The sequence below is a fragment of the Balaenoptera borealis genome (genome assembly GCF_965194805.1).
Source record: "Balaenoptera borealis genome assembly, chromosome: 18".
Lineage (NCBI taxonomy): Eukaryota > Metazoa > Chordata > Mammalia > Artiodactyla > Balaenopteridae > Balaenoptera > Balaenoptera borealis.
This window is the reverse complement of record NC_138877.1, coordinates 77,607,773-77,630,012: the sequence shown is the minus strand read 5'-3', so window position 1 is coordinate 77,630,012 and position 22,240 is coordinate 77,607,773. Positions and strand designations below refer to the sequence as shown.

General features: G+C 48.8%; 2 long non-coding RNA genes across 2 annotated transcripts in view; one reads left to right on the top strand and one right to left on the bottom strand.

Annotated features, from left to right (window-relative positions):
• Positions 1-22,240, top strand: part of LOC309616077 — a 40,829-nt gene that overhangs the window by 15,944 nt on the left and 2,645 nt on the right. Inside the window, exon 2 of the long non-coding RNA XR_014237261.1 lies at positions 12,884-21,974. This is a non-coding gene — a long non-coding RNA (uncharacterized lncRNA). The remainder of the gene's footprint in view (positions 1-12,883; positions 21,975-22,240) is intronic.
• Positions 968-12,894, bottom strand: LOC309616079. Its single transcript, XR_014237263.1, has 3 exons — positions 9,317-12,894; positions 7,019-9,119; positions 968-989 (listed from the first exon to the last, which is right to left on the bottom strand). It is a non-coding gene; the product is annotated as an uncharacterized lncRNA (long non-coding RNA).

Here is a 22,240-nt window from a genome sequence, read left to right as displayed (position 1 = left end):
TGATTTCTTGCACAAGGCATGTTTCTTTAGCGTCAAACAGACAAGCATCAGTCACTGTATCCATTCGTGTACTTGGGTTGTCAGAACTGGAAGCAAGCTCAGGCCCCCAGAAGCAAGACGAGGCAGCAATGACGTTTCGTGCAGGGCTGGCTGGGGCGCACCGGAGCCTCGGGAAGCGCCTGGAACCGGAGACTGCTGAGAACGCAGCTGTTTCTCCGAGTTCAGTGTTCAGTCTCCGCCTCTCTCCCCACTTGCTGGATTCTCCATCTCTCCCCAAACTGGCTTTCGCTGGTCTCTGATTTACACGAACCGGTTCAACCACATGCAGAGACCAACTGGCAGAAGAGGAAGCCCCTGTTCCAGTCCCCAGCAGGGTCCACCCGTGCCGTCCCCTGCGGGTGGGAAGTGGCTAGGGCAGCGCTGTTCTTCAGTGGCGGGAACTCTGAGCCAGAAAGCCGCTCCCTCGGGTCTGCACACCTCACACTTCAGAGAAACCGGAGCAGGTCCCTGGGATGTGAAGGCCCTTTGCACACCTGTGTTCTCAGTCCAGTATGCATTTATCTCTGAACTGAACAAACTCTTGGAGACAATAACTCCTTATTTCCGAGGATTTCTCTAGGGAATGTGGCAGGAAGTGGCCATCTGCTACAGAGAGGCAGCCCCCAAAGCCCTTGATGTGCAAAGGTCATTTACAGCCCCACACCCAGGCGAGACTTCACCGCCCCATCATAACCCCTACGGGGCAGCAGGCGGAGATGCAGGCCCGTCTACCCATACCCAGAATGTGGGCTCCTAACCCAACAAGGACATTTTTGAAAAACAAAATCTTAAGCATTTTTTTATCATTTATGTATGGAACGCTGTTTTCAAGGGTTATGACAGGAGCAAACCTACATAAAGTTATACCGGGCACTGGAGTCCAGTTGGGATGAGATCACGGTGATTTTAACCTGAAAAATCACGGTGATTTAAATCACGGTGATTTAAACCTGAAAAAGAAAAATGGAAAACCATAGAGCCAAACATAAATAAATTGTGTTTGAAATCTTGTTAAATAGGGCACAAGTAAACACAACAAATTTACTAATACATTTACAAATGCTTCACATACCATTAAAAGCCAACATGGGAATTGTATTTCAGGAAATACCAGTAAATAAAAAGCAAGCCACAATGTGAAACAAATTAGAATAAATGTATATAAAATTCATATCGACAGAGCAAATGTACTACTAAAAATTGGTACAAAATATAAGGCAGACTAAAAATACTTAAATGATTCTTTAAAAAGGTAGCCATAGTACATGTTAAAAAAATACTTTAATGGGCTTCCCTGGTGGCGCAGTGGTTGACAATCTGCCTGCTAATGCAGGGGACACGGGTTCGAACCCTGGTCTGGGAAGATCCCACATGCCGCGGAGCAACTAGGCCCGTGAGCCACAATTACTGAGCCTGCGCGTCTGGAGCCTGTGCTCCGCAACAAGAGAGGCCGCGATAGTGAGAGGCCCGCGCACTGCAATGAAAAAGTGGCCCCACTTGCCTCAACTAGAGGAACCCCTTGCACAGAAACGAAGACTCAACACAGCCAAAAAACAAATAAATAAATAAATAATAATTTAAAAAAATACTTTAATAATAGTGAATACACAGTATATAACAAAATAATACATTTGAAATAGTTACAATGTCCAGTGTCCAGGAAAAGCAAAATTTTACCATAAATACTTAATACCTGGTGAGCAGTAGGAAAAAAATAACTTCTGCTTGAGACTAGCTTAACTCTAGTAGCAATGCCACCATTGCTTTGGAGTTGTGTACCCAGGTGGTTTTCACTTCAATGTTACAGGAAAATCCCAGATTCTGCATCAAATTAGCTGTGTGGCCTGTGGGAAAAAGATACCCCTGGGACGGGAAACTCTGGTTGCCTTTGCTTGGATGGTTGGCAATGTCCACCTCCACCAGCAGGGGGCAGCAGCACCCTCCATATCACCTTCCTGGCCACCTGGTGATGTCCACTGAACTCCCATCCCAAAGAAGGCAAGGGGAGTTCAGGGTGCATCTTTGATAACACACATGGTACCTAAAACACAACACCAAACCTCAACCTGGGCGTGACAATTAGGGGGAGTCACTGATAACTCATGTCAGAGTCAAAACAGAACAACAGCTGGTTCCCAGTTATGGGAGGGAGGAAGGGGTTTCCAGCTGTCCACCTGCTGTGAAGCAGGCGATTAGGCAGATGGGTCACGCCCCATAGGAACTGACGCTAGTGCTAATGCCGGGGGATTGTACCAGCCCATCCACAGTCTACATGGTACCTCCCATCATTCTATGGCCAGTTAAGAGGGAAAAAAGTGTTCACAATTCAGTGAAAAAGCATGCTGTATCAACATTTAGAATTTTCATTTTGTACTTGTCAAAAGAGCTATTGTTGTCTTATTTAGACATGGGTTTTTTATCAAATATCACTTCTTTGGATACCTAAGTAGGGAAATAAGGCAAAACCAAGTGGTTAAGATTCCTTCGCCTTTTGTCAAGTTCAGGGTCTGTCTTCCAAACCACATCCCAGCCCGGGATGCACACGTCAGGCTCCTCAGGGCACTTCCACCAGGGCAGCGGCACAGGGAAGCGGCGTCTGTGGAATGAAGGGCATTCCAGCCCCGCCGCTGCAGTGGTTCTGCCTGCACGGTCCTATGCAGGAGAGGACACAACGCAGGGTCAAGACGTCTGCTTGGCCCAGGGCGACTAGACAGAGCATCCTGAGTCCAGAGAAGAGAAAAAAATGGGCATTTTGGGTTGATAACATGTGGTCTGCAGCATATATAAATATTCTATATGTATATATATGTGTTATATTTATATATGTTCTGTATATGTATACATGTATTCAATAGGTATTTTGTATATAATAGACTATATATAAAAAGATGATAAAATGACATTAAAATGTTAGCAGTGCTTATTTCTAGTGGTGAGATTTGCTTTAGTGATTTTCTTTGTTTTTGTTTTACTGGGTTTTCCAGTTTTCTACATGAAACTTGAATACTGTTTTTGAGGGGAAAAGTTTAGAAAATAACAATAAAAAAGTAAAAACAGACTTGTAGATTCAATAGAATTTCACTTAAATCACAATGAGCTTTATTTCTTATGGAACTTGAAAAGCTGATTCTCAAATTTACATGGAAAAATGAAGGACCCAGTGTAGCTGAGACTGTGTGGAAGAAAAGCAAGGCTGGGGCAGGTACCCTCCCAGGAGGAGGACAACTCAGGGAGCTGAATGGTTAGTACAGCGTGGGGTGGGCAAGAGGACACACAGACAGACAGCAGGACAGCGCAGGGAGCCAAGAACCAAGCCCCTTCATACCTGAAACAGATTTGTGTTGGAGCAGGTGTGCCCTATTTGATAAATAGTAAGTACCATTTAATGAGTAGTACCTTGGCAATACATTAAACACAGAGGAAAATGATGTTACATCCCTATTTCACACCACATTAAAAAATCAATTCCACGTGGATTAAAGACTTAAATACGAAAAAGAACTGTAAAACTTTTACGAGATAATAAAGAGACTCTCTCTATAACCATGGGGTGCATTTGGATCTGAAGACACACACACACACACAATCATGAACAAAACTGATAAGTTGAACTATGTTAAAATTAAAAACTTCTACTCATCAAAAGATACCATCAAGAGATTAAAAAACAAGATGATTAAGCGCTAGACATCTGCTCTACAAAATTATGCCCATAGTTGCCAATACTGTATTGTACACTTTAAATTTGTTAAGAGGGTAGTTCTTACCACAATAAAAAAAAAAATGTTTGTTTGAACAAAAAAAAAAAGATTAAAAAGACAAGCCAGGATTAGGAAAAGATGCTGGTAACTCACAAACAGTTAATATCCAGAATATGCAGAGAATTCACATACACAGACAAGAAAAACACAAATAACCTAATAGAAAAATATTCAAAAAACACTATCAGACAGTTTGCAGAGAAGGAGTCACAAATGGCCCATAAACATATGTGAAGGTCTCAACCTCATTAGCAATCGAGAGAATTTAAAACCAGACGAGCTACCACTTCATAATTAGAAGCCAGGCAATACCAGCTGTTGGTGGGAGGGAAGAGCTGGGCATCGATCCATCAGGAGTAAATGGATAAGTAAGTTGCGGTGTGTTACATAAAAAAATACTATGCAGTTGTCGTAAAGAATGGGACAAAGCTGTGCAAATTAACATGATGTGTCTTGAGCAAGAAACATCGTGGGAGAATACGTAACGTGCAACTCCATTTGTATAAGGTTCCAAAACGACAAAACCAAATGCTGCGTGTCTACGGGGATACATACGTCGGTGGTGAACCTCTAGGAAAAGTCGTGGAAGATCAACCTGCGTGGGGGACAAACACACAAACGTGTGGAAGCTCGCAGGAATCAGCTGGACGCATCCTGCCCTGCGGGAGGGCCACAGGCCAGCAGTCAGGGGCCCACCTGGGGGCACCACAACGTGCGAAGCGCGCGGGCTCCCAGTGGGGGCCCAGTTCTTATAGCTGGACCACAACCGCTCCAGTCGTCCACCCCCCAGCCCTGCCCGGCTCAGTCCAATGCTCCAGGCAGCCCTCGGACTGTGCCTGGTCTCCACGCGTAGATTTGCCTTTAAGGAGCTGCCGTAGACTGAATATCTGTGTCCCCCCAAATGCATATTTTGAAACCAAATCCGCAATGTGATGGTGTCAGGAGGTGGGCCCTTGGGAGGTGATGAGGTCATGAGGGTGGAGCCCCCATGAATGGGACTTGTGCCCTTTTAAAAGAGACCCCAGACAGTCCCTCCCCTCTTCTGCCACGTGAGGTCACAGCCAGAGACAGCCGTCTATGGACCGGGAAGCCCGCCTTCACCAGACATGGAATCGGCCGGCACCTCGTCTTGGACTTCTAGCCTCCAGAACTGCGAGAAACAAACTCCTGTGGTCAAAAGCCACCCAGTCTGGAATGGAGACAGGAGGGACTATAGGATCCGCCAACACTTGTATTTTGCCCACTGGGTTTAGTTTTGCTGTAGACTAATACCGTGACCTCAGATTTGGGGGAGCTCATTTAACATCAGTTCCTTGTCTCCTGTAATAACTACTGATGTTCTGAGCCTACGAGACTGGGGAGACCCTGAAACGTGGAGGCCCCATCAGAGCAATGTCACACACACAACACAGGCGTGTCCCAGGGGACAGCAGCCTGCCCTCCACCTTTCTGACGGGTCCTTGTTCCCAGTGTGCCGCCGGGATGAAGCTGCAGAGGGATTAGGTAAATCGGTGAAGGTCGTCCGGGAGCCAGGCTGATGTAAAGGCCACCTGGAGAGAACGGGAGCTTGGTGGGCGCTGCTATCTGTATGTCTGCTGTCCGTGTGTCCAAGCTTTGTCACTTGGGGAGTGAGCATGCCACGCATCTTTGGTGTAGCTTGATTATGGAAATGCTCCAGTGTCGATGGGCTTTCTTGTTTTTGTTTCATTCCCTCCCCTGCCTTGAGAACCTCAAGTGTAGGTTAGATGGATGGAAGGACGTCGCTTTCCCGAAGGATCTGTGACCGGTTGTTTCTGCAATGCTACTGTGTCATTTCCTAGAGCAACACCGTTCCTTAAGTAAATCAAAACGGATACATTTGCACCCTTGTGGCCACAGGAAAAGGACCTGGGATGCTCAGAAATGAAGCTCTTTCCTCTCTTTTTAACAAGGGCACAGAAGGGCCCCAAAGCAATATGTTCACTAGTCCTTCTGTCCTTTGCAATGTTTTTGAAAAGGCCACTTATCTGTAAGGCACCCTGAAGACTTCCCGACAAGAATCGATGGAAAGTCCCATGCAGGTGGTGGGCTATTGAACAGCGCTGTAAAAACACGTCTGCTTGTGAAAGAATCATGTTGTTACTATGCAAAGGACCCAGCAGCACTACAGGAGCAACCTCGAGGGGCATTAAAGAAGAAGGATCAGGGTGGTAGGAGGTTTGAGGCTGGGAAAGGAGACAGAAACTGCAAACAGAGGCCAGCGTGGTCAGGCCCCGCAAAGCCGTGCCCAGCCTCCCGACCACAGAATCAGAGAAACACGCATGTGCTGTTTCAGCTGCTGAGTGGTGGTCCCGCATACACGGCGACGGGGGCCTGCACCCCAGTCTCTGATCAGCCGGCTGTGTGACCTTGGGCAAATCACTCAATGTCTCTGAGCCTCAGTTTCCTCACCCGTCAGCCAGTTGATCCCTAAGGTCCTTGAAAGTCCTGTGAACATTTTAATCCACATTTAGAATTAAAGGAAGGCCAAAGCCAAGAAGAAACGCTGGAGAGAGTTGTGGGCTGACCCTGCCTGAGGGGCACCTTGTGGCGGGAGCACCCCCTCTGGGACCCCCGTTTCCCGCCCCACTGTGCCTGCCTCGCTGCCCCTCCACCCCTGCTGCCTGCACGGGGGCAGGTTGACCTGTCCCCCACCTAAGCCCCGCCCCTGCCCCCCCACCGCCCCTTCCCTCTGCCGGCACCACCGTCCCTCGATCCGCCCTCACTGCTGCAGGAGGGACAGACAGCCAGTGGCGCTGCTGAGCGGGGCCCTGGACCTGCCTCCGAGGAGGCCACGTCGAGCCCAGGAGGCCGAGAGGCGAGGACGCGGCGCAGAGCGAGGGCTGAGGCTCCAGCGGGAAGAAATCGGGCCCCGGCGGGCCAGTGAGAACACACGGCGCAGGTCGGGACGGGGCGGGGCGCAGCGGGGGAGGGCGGGCAAACGCGGGCTTGGAGGGGACCTGGGGTAGCACGAGGACTTGGCGACCCGTGGGTTCAGCCTCAGCGCGGGGCGCTTCCGGGAAGGGCTGCACCCAGAGGCTGGTGGCCGGCGCTGTCGTCCCCGCGGGGGGACGGGGGGGGCCCTAGGCTGACCCCCGGCCGAGGCAGCGAGCACGCCCGTCAGCCCGGCCTCTCCCGTCCCAGGGCCAGGGCGCGGGAGCCGCCTTGCCGGGCCTGCGGGAGGCCCGGCCCTTACCTACCCCAGAGCCGCGGCCGTGCGGGAGGGCCGAGACGCCGGCTCCCGGGCGGTGCAGGTGCATTTTCCGAGCATCTTGGGGCGCAGTGGCCAAATTCACCCCTGAACGTCTAGGTGAGGCAGGGAGGGGCCTCGGACGGCGGCTCCACCTGCCTGAATTACTCCTCTCCCGGGCAACACGGAGGAAATCACACCCACTTCAAACGGCTGTTGAGGGGATTAAGTGCAAGTTCCTGTGAAGCACTACGGAAACATTCCCTTAGTGCTTCACGGGGAGGCAGGGCCCGGCCGCATCGAGAGAACGCCCGACGCACACGCAGGAGCCGGGCGGGTTGCGTCGCTCGGGGCGATGGCAGTGCCTCCGTGATCACACCTCGCCAGTTAACTAAATGTGAGGCCGGGGTGTCAATCCTCCGCACTGTAGATTCAAACCACGGGCTCAACGGGGTTCGAGCTCCCTGGGGAGGAGACAGCCCCCCGACCCGGCCGGCGGGACGCCCGCTTGCTGCCCTCTGGTGACCCCGTGACTCACCCAAGCACCCAGCAGTGGGAGCCTGCTGGAGACCCGCGTCCTATCCTTTTGCAGCAGACCTTGGAGACTATGCCCCGCCGTGAAAGTCCAGTTCAGGAATCCAAGATCCCACGCCTTTAAAATTAAGGTGCTGATGGTGGCTTCCCTCGGGGTGTTGATCACTTCGGCAGCCAGGGCTCGAACTTCGAACCTCGACACCAGGAATCTGCCAGGGTCAAAGCCCAGAGCGGCCCCCGACAAAGGGCCACTCCCTGAGGTGCCGGGGGAATGCTGAGGCTGGAGACCCCATTTCCTGGCAAACGTTTCATCGCGCAATCTCCTGTCCTCCCGTGAAACCATGACTGGTTTCTAGTGTGACCCTGAGTGCGGAGGCGCCTCTGAGTCATCCGAGCAAAGTGGGTGATTCCTAGCTGAGGCGCTTTGCTACCTTCTTCGCAAACCGGCAATCCGCGCACGCAGTGAAAGCCCTTCTCTTAACCTGAATACTCTGTTAGTCGGTGTGACCCGCTCTCCAGCCACCCGCACTGTCCATCCTGCACTGTCCCAGACAGACATGAGGCCAGCAAAGCACGGGCACAGCCGGCAGGGCTGCCTTCTGGTCCCCCCCGCCCGCCCACCAGGCTCTGAGAAACGCCTCCTTTAACTGGATGACGGAATCTAAGCTCCGTGAATGTAGAGAAGTGATGATGGTTCCCTGGGCGCCTGCGGACAGCAGTGTCGACCCGACAGACGCCAGGATCCCGAGGTGAGGACCCCATGGATGCAGAGCCCCCCAGCCAGCCCAGGGCTTCCCAACAGCCCACGGGAGCAGAGACCTGCACGGGCTCCCCCTGGAGCCGCGTCCCAGCGCCGGTGCTGCAGCGCATTGGGTTCCCGGCTGCACGGTGAAGCCCTTCCACCCCGGCCTCAAGCTCGCCTCCTGGCCCGATGCTCGCGGCAAACCTGGTGTCTCTCTGTCTCATCCCATCAGCTAATGCAGGGTAAGCTGTGCGGTAGTTAGTAAACATGGTCGAAAGGAAAAATGAGAAGTTTTACATTGTTTTACTCTTTTATTTTTGTGACATTCTTTGCACATGTAATAAGAGCTCTGGTGCCACCTCTGTTCCTCAGGCTCGTGTTTCTTTTACCCAGAGACAAGCTCTGTTACTGGTTTTTAGACATCTCAAGTATTATGTACTGCATTATCTGTGTAAAAGTATATTTATCTCCATACCCAGTAGACACGGGTGCCATCTACTTCACACAAACGAGAGCATAGGAATCACACTTCCTCATAGTACTTTTGTTTTGTTACTTTGTTTATTGGAAGTGGTTTCATTTTGGTACATACAGAGCGTCCTCATTCTTTGAAATGCTTTTATATATTTTCCTGTTCGGTTGCGCCAACATTTATTGAAGCGGTCCACCGACAGGTGTTAGATTATTGCCGTTATTTTTGCTTTTACAAACAACACTGTGTTCCCTGCGCTTGGGCAGGAGGAGCCCGGGTTCCCTCCAAGCCATTGCTCGGCCATCCCTCGGGCCACGGTCATCGCCGAAGGGCCAACGCTGGGTCATGTGACCTGCTACAACTCTGCAATATCGGAAGAGGGCAGAACAGGATTTGGTTTGATTACCCCCAGTTCCCACCACTGGGACTAAAAGGCAGGAGTTTTCATCCCAGCCCTGCAGGTGACGTCTGTTCACCCGGGACCCCTCGCTGCCTCTCCGGGGGTCACGCTGCATGAGGAAGTACACCCCTCTCTCTCCTGGCTGTTTTCTCAGACTCACCTGGTATGTGAGTGTGACCAGGGCAAGATAGCGGCCGTCCATGCGCGGGTCCTGCCTGCAGATCCCATCAGCTCAGCGTCCCCCCGAGGGCCAGGCGGTCTGGGCTGTAAACCACCAGTGAAAACTTGCAGGGATCATAGCAAGACCTGGGCCAAAAGAGAAGCAAGGACTCTGATGCCACTTGAAGCAAAAGCTCGCCTCCCTCCTCCATTTCTTTCCCTGGAAAGACCTTGAAAAACCAATACAGATTCTTAACCATGCTTTTGGGTGACCTCCAGGTGGAAAATCAGGTTCTCTATCTGGGCTTTATTTTTAGGGCACATTGTCTTTTGTTTCTCTGTCCAAGGAATCGCAACCCACCAGGCACCACTGCTTTCAAGTGCTCACTTGGAAAATTCCTGCAGTTTGCACAGTATCGTATAACAATTCCGCGGAAAGAGCATCATGGCTTCTGCCTAAAAGTAACTTTTTAAGAGGGAAAACTCAAGCGCTTGGCTTGTCATTGGCGTGAATTTCTCTGGTCATGGTCTAATGCAGACCAAACTGGAAATCCCCGAAGTTAATAATTCCACTTGGTCACTCTCAGATGCTTGACTTAATGAGGTCTTTTAGTGGTGAAACTGCCAATGATGGTGCTGGCTTCTCACACACCCTGACCACAGTAGCTTCCTCTTTGCCCCAGAAGATGCTTCAGTAACAGGGGAGGGCAGGGCGACGGGGGTCAGCCCTGGCAATCAAGGTGGCGGTGCGGGCACTTGCGGGTGCTTGCGTGTGCAGTTGAAGGCTTTGTCCGTCTGCGAGCGGCCTGTCTCTCCAGGCCGCAGGCCCGCAGCCGGTTGGCCCAAAGCCCATCCTGCCTGTGCCCTAGGGCCCGGTTCCACGCCAGGTCTGGGTGCCCCCACAGCTCAGCACCACCCAGGGCGGCCTTCAGGCGTCCTCTGGAGCCACGCCCACCCTGTCTTTCTAGGTGGAGACAGGCTTACCTGTAAAAGTGCATGGGCAGGTGTGTCTGTGCACGTGCGGGGAGATGTGTGTTAGAATCTCAAAGTAGGCCACAGCCCTTGCGATGCTCAGAATAGTAGCCATGCATTTACTTATTTTTGTTTGTTTTGAACAAGAACAACTGCAGAAAGAAAGACATTCTCGATGATGAAAACACTTCTCCTGTTTAAATGAGGGATACGTTACAGGAGGCAAACTGAACTCCTCCTGTAGCAGAAAAAGGAAGGAAGGGAGTGGACGGGGCACGAGTGGTCCGTGTGCTTCAGGCACAGGCTCTGCCTCATTTGGTTTCCTGGACGACCAAGTGAGGCTGCGATTTTACTCAATTCTACAAAGAAGCCGAGGCCCAGAGAGGTTTAGGAACTTGCCCCAAAGGGGGAGGACCAGGAATAGAACCAGAGACGCCTGATTACAAAACATCCCGAGACACCATGATGGCTTTTTAAAAGTGTTTTGCACGTGGGCGGAGAGGTCATGAACAAATACTTCCGAAGAACAAATTCTCCAGGGAGGATGTGGAAGAGGAAATATACACAGAGCTTTCCACCCACTTCCCCAGCAGTCTGGGCCCCGGCATCACTGCCCCGGGAGGTCCTGGTACCTGACTATGGACCACGGGAGGAGGATGGCACCCCTCCATGGCTGTCCAGCTCCGCACCCTAATGTGGTGCTTCATTCTGCGTCCAGATAACGACAAACACGCCGTAAAACCAAAGCTGGGCAGCCATAAGACACTTCTTACTGTGTGGGACCCCCTGCACTTTACAGAACCTTCGCCATCCCTGGCCCTTGCCCACTAAATACCAGCAATCACTGCGACAACCGCAAAAAACGTCCCCGCAGATCCCCTCGGAGGCAGAACCTCCCCTGGTAAGAACCACTGAACGAAGCGTTTAGTAACACAGACAGAAAGATACAGTAGATTCAGAATGGGTTTTGGAGGCACACTTACAAGTTGTGTGACCCTGAGAAAGTCATTTAACTTCCCCTTCAGAGCCTCAGTCAATTCTCTGCAAAATGGGGACTCAGAATCACCTCTTTCCCCCCTCACTTCATTGGTGTGAACGCCGGCGCGCTCATGCTCCTGGAGTGGCCACGGCGCCCCACAAGGCTGGTCCTCGCTCAGCCCCCGGCGCCCTGCCCGCTCCCACCTGCCCACAAGGGAAAGTGGGGTAGATAATACCTGTCTAAAGCGTTCTTGTGATAATGCGATGAGCCAGCGTGTGTGCAGGGGCTCCCAAATGAAAGCAGAAGTTAAGCACAATAGTGTCGTCGCACATGGGCACCCAACGACCTCACACACAGACTGGCACAGCTCTGATTCTCTCGGGGCGCCGGCAGACAGTTAAACGTTCACCACTGTCCTTGGTGAATGTTTGCAAGTCCTGATATTCAGATCCCCGGTTCCACATCTACTGGACACAGCACACGGGGCATCAACAAAGGTGCCCGTGAGGATGGAAGAGGATTTCACGGTTTCAGCCTCCACACTGAGGGGAAAAGCCCATTTTAGAAACTCCGTGGGGCCTGGGGACAGACTCACCCAAGTCCGAGCGCGGGGGGAAGACACACGAGGCTGGGTCTCAGTTCCGGCGAATCCCTTCCTGCCTTTAAACCACGCGTTTACTTCCCACCTTCTCTCAGCCTCCCGCTTCCTGAACTAAAAACTAGGGACAACTATCACTTCACAAAGAAGACTCACCTCTTCTTGTTATGAGAATTGAATGAAGTAACACATATAAAACATTTGCTCTGAGGTTCAAGCCATCCTGGATTCAGAGCCGTGGTCTAAGAATACTTTTGATCTCACATCCCCAGAAGTGAAAATATCTAAGCGAACTCTCCTTACATAATTATGTATTTTTAAACCATATATAAGTATGGCCGTGCTAACATATTACCTACATTTTTAAACCTACACAACAATAAACATGCTTAAAGGCTGAGTTAAAGATTAAACGAATAATGCCCTAAAATAATTGTGGGTTATTTTATTTATTTATGGTACGGCAAACCTTTTTATCCTCCCTAAAATAATACATAATACATATATAATACATAATACAATTTTTTTGTATTGTGTTGTAGTACATAATACAATAATACATAATAGTATTTTTAGTGGAGAGTGATGTGATTGAACACACTTCACTCTTTTTGAGACTCTTAGTTTAACATTTTCTGATACAGCATTTGAAGGTCTGATTCTAAGTTGTGTACTTTGATACTTGATTTTAATGGCTCTCAAACTTGTAAAAAATACTCCTCGGGCTTCCCTGGTGGCGCAGTGGTTGAGAGTCTGCCTGCCAATGCGGGGGACACGGGTTCGAGCCCTGGTCTGGGAAGATCCCACATGCCGCGGAGCAACTGGGCCCGTGAGCCACAACTACTGAGCCTGCGCGTCTGGAGCCCGTGCTCCGCAACAAGAGAGGCCGCGACAGTGAGAGGCCCGCGCACCGCGATGAAGAGTGGCTCCCGCTTGCCGCAACTGGAGAAAGCCCTCGCACAGAAACGAAGACCCAACACAACCATAAATAAATAAATTTAAAAAAAAAAAAGATCAAGTCCTTTAAAAAAAAAAAAATACTCCTCAATGAAGCACAAACCCAAACAGTAATGAATAATTGACTTACTAAATCATGTTACTCATTTTTCAATCTTAGCCCCCAATTCTGCAAACATTTTTGTTTGAAATTCAGCTAGTAAATTTCCATCTTCCATGATGTCAATTAGTTGTTCTCGCAAATTAATCGTAAGTCACTGCATATTAACATTTTATAGCAAATGGAATTGCAACCCACCATTTTGGGGAAGATTGTCAAATAAGATAGAAAATAAAGTCTATTTTTTTAAGTATGCAGACAGGAGCATTTTAATAGATGACACACATCATTTTAGGCAACAATAAAAATTTTAGCCCATCTGTTTTCAAAAGCTTCTCTCAAGTTTCTTTCAAAAAGCTGTAATTTTCTCAGTCATTTTTTTTTTAAATCACCTTTATTTTTAAGGTACAAAATTAACAGTGTTGGTTATTATTTTTTAAATATCTGCTAAGAATCATCCTTCTGACAGCCATTAGTTTTCCCAATGGCAGGTCACAAAGTTTGAACAGCTATGTTGTGGTTTTGTAACAGAAAACTGTATAATTCATCTTTAAGTTCAACACTTTTGATTATCCTGCTACAATTTAACCAGAATAATTCTGGTACAAAAAAATATTCATTCCCCACCTCATTACAAAGTAGTATAAACATTCTTTTATGTTTTCATTTCTAAATCAGCATAAGTGTGTTGATGGCATCTGTAGCACTTGGAGGCTTGTGGCTACAAGAGTCTGATTGTTGTAACTCACTTATGCAGATACAGTGAATGAGTCTCACATGTGTTGTAATAACTATTATCCAGATCCTTTCCTTTTCTGCTTCAGTCAATGAGATTGGTTACAGTTTTTCCATTAAATATTTTTTACTTTAATAAAAGAGCCAGTTACTGTTAAGAATATATGTTCTGGGCTTCCCTGGTGGTGCAGTGGTTAAGAATCCGCCTGCCAATGCAGGGGACATGGGTTCAATCCCTGGTCCGGGAAGATCCCACATGCCGTGGGGCAACTAAGCCCGTGCGCCACAACTACTGAGCCTGCGCTCTACAGCCCGCGAGCCACAACTACTGAGCCTGTGTGCCACAACTACTGAAACCCACGTGTCTAGAGCCCGTGCTCCGTAACAAGAGAAGCCACTGCAATGAGAAGCCCGCGCACCACAATGAAGAGTAGCCCCCGCTCGCCGCAACTAGAGAAAACCCGTGCACAGCAACAAAGGCCCAACACAGCCAAAAATAAATAAATAAACTAAACTAAAAAAAAAAAAAAAAAAAGAATATATGTTCTATGACACATCTTTCTATAGATACACAGTGGAAAATGGATCTCTTTTCAGTTTAGTTTTGGAGCAGAATACAGCGGGTGTCATGAGTACTGGGTACATAGACACCTTGATTAGCAAGAAGACATGTGCAGCCTCCAAGTGCCTCCCAGACGCTTGCTAGTTACAAAAGGAACAGCAGCACTTTTCAGGGGAGACCTGCAAACAGACCTTAGTGAGGAGGCGGCGGTTAGCGTCTGCAGTAGCGAGATGTTTGGACCTGTGGACCCCGGATGAGGGGCGGACAGACACCCAGCGTGCCCTCCGAGGCATTCCTGACACCTGAGAAAGTATCAGACAAACCCAAAGGGAGAGACATCCTGAAAAATACCTGTCCGTGACTCTTCCAAAGTGTCCAGGTCATTAAAGACTGAGGAACACTCCCAAATGGGAGTGTGCGGGGAGACCTCACACTCATGCCATGTGGGGTCCGGATGGGATCCTGCTGGGAAAAGGCCATCAGCTGGAAAACAGGAGAAGCACAGAGAAGGTCTGCTGGCTGGTGAACAACACATGCCAGGGTTGCTGTCCTGGTGTCCGTCACTGTGCCGTTAACATCAGGGGAACTAAGTGAAGGGTACGGGGGAGCTCTCTGTACCAGTTTTACAAATTTTCTGTAAATCTGAAATCATTTTAAAATAAGACGCTAACAAGGAGCCTCTATGCTTTTATCTGCCTGGATAGGAGCTCCCCCCTCGCTGTGTACCGCGCTCTAACCCACTCCCTTTCAGTCTCGGGATGCTTCCCACTCGCTCCCACAGAGCCCGGGAAAAAGGCGTGCGTTTCGGCACGCTGCCCCATTACTTTCTTTGTATTTCGGCTCTTTGACCCACAGATGGAAGTGCTTCCTCCGTGGTGTTTGACTAAAATTGCTGCTAAATTTGAAATCCAAAGAGGCTTCTGGAAATTTTTCAAACATTTAGTGAAATTTTATAATGTATTATATTTAGGATCTTTAAAACAGTAAAAAAAAAAAAATTGTCATCATTTTCATGTGTTTGATCCTTAAGTGTCTCTCTCATCTCGGTGACTTTATACTATTATTAGCCAATATTTCAAGACGCGACTTACCCTTCGGGGAGGGTTATCCTGGATGATGGGGAAGGTAAACCTGTGACTCACAGTCTTGGTCGCTCTGAATCCTGTGGCCTTGTCAGACACAGGGGAGCAGGGGTCCAGTTAGACCTGCAGAGGCCTCCACACACCATGCCATGCTGGAGCAGATGTGTCCCCTCTGGGGACTTCCCTGGTGGTCCAGTGCGTAAGACTCCGTGCTCCCAATGCAGGGGGCCCGGGTTCCATCCCTGGTCGGGGAACTAGATCCTGCATGCATGCCACAACTAAGAAACTCGTGTGCCGCAACTAAGACCCGGCACAGCCAAGCTAAATAAATAAATAAATAAATTTTTTAAAAAAATTATTATTAAAAAAAAAAGAAGTGTCCCCTCTGTCCTGTCCGTTTCATCAACGTGACCGTCAAGCTGTGATTCTGCACAGGACTCTTTCTAAATCAATGTTCCACTTTGCAATGATTAGTTTTTCTTAAAACCAGATAATTTGCAAATCCAGTAAAAGAGGCACACACCTAGGCTACTTATGAGACTCTGAACAAGCCACGAAGGCGCCACGGTCACCCTCTGACTGGGACCTCCCGGCCAGGCCCCCGCACAGCTTGCGGCAGTGACCCCCCCAGAGGCCAACTAAGCGAGGGCCCCAGGGCCACTCTGAATATTAGGTGCTGGCGAAGTTAGTTTCTTTGTTAGATGAGAATAAGTATCAGTAGAAGTCTGGATGATTTTCTCCCCACTCTCCAAAGCCGTGCTGTCCAATAAAGTAGCCAGAGCCACACGTGGCTATTTAAATAAAACAGCAAATTAATGGAAGGTAAATAAAATTAAAATTTCTTTCATGAGCCACATTTCAAGCGCTCAGCGGGCAAAGGTGACCACACTGCACAGAGCGGAGAGAGAATGTGGTCAGTTCTGCTGGGCAGCGATGGTCGGGTGGGCTGCCTTGTGAACTCGTCGCTTCAGAGAAACGCCATCGATCCACCGGGCGTGAGCCCTGGCACGGACTGAAGGGCCACTGGCACGGCCCAGAGCCAGTCCGGGGCTGGGGGTCCCCCGCGCCGATGCACTCGCTGCCCTCCTTCACCTCTTTGCTCCATCCCAGCAGCTGCCAGGCCCTGTGAACCCTGCTGGGCTGTGAGAGCCGAGCAGGGCCCGAGCTCCCTCCTGACCCCGATGGGCTTCAGCGTGCACTTAGCAACATCTGAAAAGACCAACATCTTCCTTGAGTCTAATTCCCCATAAATCAAGCAAAATAATAGTTCAGGCTGTGAAAACAGGGCAAGTGTTATTTGTCCCGTGGTTTATTATGGGGCAGCTTCTTAAGGTGTCAGAGAAATCCAGTTCTGGCTGAAAATCCTTTAGAAGGTGTGACCGAGTCCACATGATGGCGAATGACAGTGTGAGCTGGCACGGCTGCAGGTAGGGGATCCTGGGAGGAAGAAGGGGGGCAGGTACAGAGAACCGAGGGAGATGGGCGGGCTGAGGCCAGATACACAGCCCGCTGGCAGCTTAGCCAAGGGCTGGCCACACAGGAAGCCCCACAGGTGCCTGAAAGGATTAAACTGTCATATGCTGACCTGTGTTCACAGCCTAAATTATTGTTTGCCCAGGCAAGGAGGCAAACGCCACTTTCTAAAGCTGGAAAAATTCAATCAGTGGGGGCCGAGGAAGCAATCAGTCAACCAGCAGCCCAACCCCTAGACCTGATGAAAAAGAAAGTCCTTCCCTGGAATCCCGCTCCGAGGGTCCAGGAGAGGCGAGTGGGGGGTGCACAGTCCCTGCGCGTCCAGCCGTGATGGGAGGACGAGATAAACTGCAAGGAGATGCACTTCAGTGGGAGAACAGTCTCCCTGCCCACTTGTCACCAGGCAAATGCGACAAGTGATGAAGAAGTTGGAGAGGACGAAGTTGGAATTCCTTTCGTCTTCGCTAGCCTCGTGCATCTGATCAGGCAGCAGGAAGAACGCCTTGCTGCTGGTGGGTGCCAGAGGGTGTAATGGGAAGCAGCATCTGTTTTCACTCAGGGACCAAATAATATTTTTCTAAGTCTGGCTGAGCAACTGGGTTTTCTTCTACTGGCAAACCCAGCATGGTGCCTTGTAAATCCGAAGGTAACACTTTTTCTTAACTTTTTCCTTCTACTGACACGTGGGAAAACAGACTTGTATTTTCCCCTCCACGCCTGGTCCTCTGACGGCCCTTAGCATTAGCTGGGATTCCCGCCGGCTCAGAGGAAGAACCTTCCATGCAGACCTGTCCCCTCTCCCAGACAGAGCTGGCAGGCCGTCTCCTCTCTGTCCTGATGCCACGTTTCCTTTCCTTCGTCAAAATCACAGAGGCCAGGCTGACAGAGGTCTTCCTTTGTCCAATAGAGGAAGAGAAGGGAACGTAGTTACTTTTTTTTTTTTAACAGGGGTCTACATACACACACAGTATAATCCGTAGAGTGTACTAATCTTACGGGTACAGCTCGATGATTTTTTTCCATGTATATTCACCAGGTCAAGATCTAGAACATTCTCAGCACCAGAAAATTTCCCTCACACACCCTCCTGGTCCATCATACATCCCACCCCCAGAGGCAACCGCTATTCTGATTTCTGGAAACACTGATTCTTCCCATGAGCCAGGCACTCACTATGGGCAGCTGAGCCCTCAGGACAAGCTCACGTTAACCGAGACCATACAACAGTGATGCCAATTTGCTAATTTGTGGCTAGAAATGCCATTTCCCCAGAGGCTCATTCCTGCCGGCAAAGCCCCTCTCTTGCCAGTCACTGTCCTGACACCCTCATTCCCGGGGCACGAGCTGGGTGAGCATGGCATGGCTGACATTTTCTTGTTGTAAATTTCCAGGCCAGCAACTCTTTAAAAATGCAATAAGCCCGACACCAACACGAAAAGGAGGGACAACACCAAGTGTTGTTGAGAACATGCAGCGCTGGAACTCTCACGCTGCTGGTGGAGCCGAAGTTGGTGAAACGACTCTCAGAATGTGTGCTGCAGTCTCTACAAAGCTAAACAAACGCCTCCCCTAAAACTAGCAAATCTATTTCTGATTTATAGCCAACAGATAGACACGTGCCCACCAAAGACATGTGCTGAAATGTTCACAATAGCTTTATTTGTAATAGTAAACCTGGAAGTTACCCAAAGGCCCATCTATGGGAGGATGGATGCATACAATGAAATACCATCCATCAGTGACGCAGAAAGGTGACAATGACACCTTTGGACATTAGGAAGTGGACAGCCAGGGGTGGAACCCAGGCCTGGCGGTGCCGGAGCCTCACTCTCCTGTCTCCCAGTGTGACCTAACAGTCCAGTACTTTCACCATGAGCAACAGGAACTCAGGCCAGCTTAAATCACAGTGGGATGTATTGGGAGTTCCCCGGCGGCCTAGTGGTTGGGATTCTGGGCTTTCACGGCCATGCCCCGAGTTCGATACCTGGTTGGGGATCTGAGATCCCGCAAGGTACGAGGCCAAAAAAAAAAAAACCTCCCTGGCACAGAAATGCTCAATAAATGTTGTTGTTATTAAAAAAAAAAAAAAAGAGTGGGATTTATTTTGAGGCTAAAAAGATCTAAACAGAAGGGAAAAGGAAAGAAAGGAGGGAATGAGAAGAAAAAGGAAGAGGACTGGGCCTCACAGGAAGGTGGAGGGGCGCCACCCCAGGCGCTGAGCGCTGGCCCTTGGTTCTTGCTCCGTCTGCTTCCACAGACTCTGTTCTCTGCTGGTCACGCCCTCCTCCTGTAGGGATGGAGAGGACCCTCTCCCTGAGCCTGCGTCTTCTTACCGAGGGGGGTGTGTGCGAATGTCTGATTCTCACTTATCGGTGTTTTCAAATACTAATGGACTCATTGAAACAGCAGTTCATGCACATGATGTTTTAAAAAAATCAGAAAGGGATGCATTAAAGAGTCTCCTGTCTGACTCCAGCCCCTAGCCCCCTCCTCCAGAGGCAGCACCCATATTAATGTTTTGTATGTCTTTCTAGAGATATTCTGTGTATAAAAGGCACTTTTTTAGCACCCAGGCTGGTAGAAAGAAAAATTCAGAAAGGCCAATAAAAATCTGAACAGATGCCTAATCTCACTAGTAATCAGGGAATGAAAAAGTAAAATGACAGGATATCATTCCATCAGATTAGCAAAAGATTTTAGGCCTGACCATATTAACTGTTAGCAAGAACATGGTTAAAAAGAACTTTCATTCTGCTGGTGGGAGTATAAATGTGAGGAGCCGCTTTGGGCAGGGAGTTGGCAGACTATAGTGAAAAACAAATGCTTTTGTCCTAAAACCGAGCAATCAGTCCACTGAGATCTACTCCAACCAACACTCAGAGTTTACACAAAGAAATGCATACAAGCACAGTTGTAATAGAAAAAAAGATAAATGGTCGCATAACCATAACATGGAATGCTGTACAGCCATTAAAATAAATAAACTCAACGTCCATGTAAATATTCAAAATATGACTAGATCTCATGGTCTATCTACACGATTCACTCAAAAGCAGGAAAAGATTCCAAAACTATAACGTTATTCTGGTTTCTGCTTGGGGATGTAGAAAGCCAGAAAGAGGGTCACTTCCACCCTTACAACTAGGAGAAGACCGGAAAACTACAAATTCCTGCTCTGATGGGCTTTCCTAAGCCCATCAGAGCACTAAGGTCACAGGACAAAGGATTCACCAGAAATCTGAGGAGAGGCAGGTGGCCGCAGGTGGAGACAGAAGGAAAGTGCTTGCTTACCTGGGGTAGGTGCTGCCAGCACCAGCTAGAAGAATTCAGCTAGAGCCTCATCCACCAGAGGGCAGGCAGCAGAAGCAAGAAGAACTACAATTCTGCAGCCTGTGGAAGGAAAACTACATTCACAGAAAGATAGACAAAATGAAAAGGCAGAGGACTTTGTACCAGAAGAAGGAACAAGATAAAACCCCAGAAAAACAATTAAATGAAGTGGAGATAGGCAACCTTCCAGAAAAAGAATTCAGAATAATGATAGTGAAGATGATCCAGGACCTCGGAAAAAGAATGGAGGCAAAGATGGAGAAGATGCAAGAAATGTTTAACAAAGACCTAGAAGAATTGAAGAACAAACACCTAGAAGAATTAAAGAACAAACAAACAAAGATGAACAATACAATAACTGAAATGAAAAATACACTAGAAGGAATCAATAGCAGAATAGCTGAGGCAGAAGAACGGTTAAGTGACCTAGAAGACAGAATGGTGGAATTCACTGCCGCAGAACAGAATAAAGAAAAAAGAATGAAAAGAAATGAAGACAGCCTAAGAGATCTCTGGGACAACATTAAACACACCAACATTCGCATTATAGGGGTCCCAGAAGGAGAAGAGAGGGAGAAAGGACCTGAGAAAATATTTGAAGGGATTATAGTCGAAAACTTCCCTAACATGGGAAAGGAAATAGCCACCTTATGCTAATGCATATATATGGAATCTGAAAAAGCGATACTGATGAACCTAGTTGGCAGGGCAGGAATAAAAACGCAGACGTAGAGAATGGACTTGAGGACGCGGGGAGGGGGAAGGGTAAGCTGGGACGAAGTGAGAGAGTGGCATGGACATATATACACTACCAAATGTAAAATAGATAGCTAGTGGGAAGCAGCCGAATAGCACAGGGAGATCAGCTTGGTGCTTTGTGTCCACCTAGAGGGGTGGGATAGGGAGGGTGGGAGGGAGACGCAAGAGGGAGGGGATATGGGGATGTATGTATATATATAGCTGATTCACTTTGTTATACAGTAGAAACTAACAACATTGTAAAACAATTATACTCCAATAACGATGTTAAAAAAAATAAAAAAATAAAAAAATAAGAATAAAAAGCTCTCAAACTCACTAAAATGCAAACAGTTACCCTGGGAAACCACTACACACATCAGAAAGGCTAAAATTAAAAAGAAGTTCAATAACATGTGTTGGTGAGGTTGAAGAGAAGCAGAAACTTCCAGATGAGGTTGGTGGGTGTGTAAATTGATATTACACCTTGGAAAACTCTGACATCATTTACTGAAGTTAAACATGTGCACATCCTGTGTCACAGCAATTTCCCCACTAAGTTTACACCCAAGCAGGATACAGGGACCTGTGTGCCAGGGTGAGGGGGGCACAGCACTCTGGGATGTGGTTCCCCCAAGCCCATAACCCCAGTGTAACCATGAAAAAAAACATCACTCAAACACAAACTGAGGGGCAGCATACAGAATACTGACCAGTATGCCTCAAAACTGTCAAGGTCACCGAGAAACAAGGAACTTCTGAGAAAACGTCACAGACCAGGGAGACATCATGCCTGAAGGCTGTGAGGTTTCTCAGTCGGTCCGGGCTGCTATAACAAAAAATACAACAGGCTCAGGACTTGGTGGCTTAAACAACAGACAGTTATTTCTCTCTCACAGTTCTGGAAGCTGGGAAGTCCAAGATGAGGGCACCTGCCGATTCCACGTCTGGTGAGGACCCACTTCCTGGTCCATAGACTGTCTTCTTGCTGTGTCCTCACGTGGTGAGGAAGGGACGAGGGACTCTCTGGGGTCCCTTCTAAGGGCACTAATCCCATCATGGGGGCTCGGCCCACACGACCCAATTTCCCCCCGAAGTGCACACCTCCTAATACCCTCATGTTGGGGGCTAGGGTTTCAACATATGAATTTTTTTTTTAAATTTATTTATTTATTTTTGGCTGTGTTGGGTCTTCATTTCTGTGTGAGGGCTTTCTCTAGTTGCTGCAAGCGGGGGCCACTCTTCATCGCGGTGCGCGGGCCTCTCACTATCGCGGCCTCTCTTGTTGCAGAGCACAGGCTCCAGACGTGCAGGCTCAGCAATTGTGGCTCACGGGCCCAGCTGCTCCGCGGCATGTGGGATCTTCCCAGACCAGGGCTCGAACCCGTGTCCCCTGCAT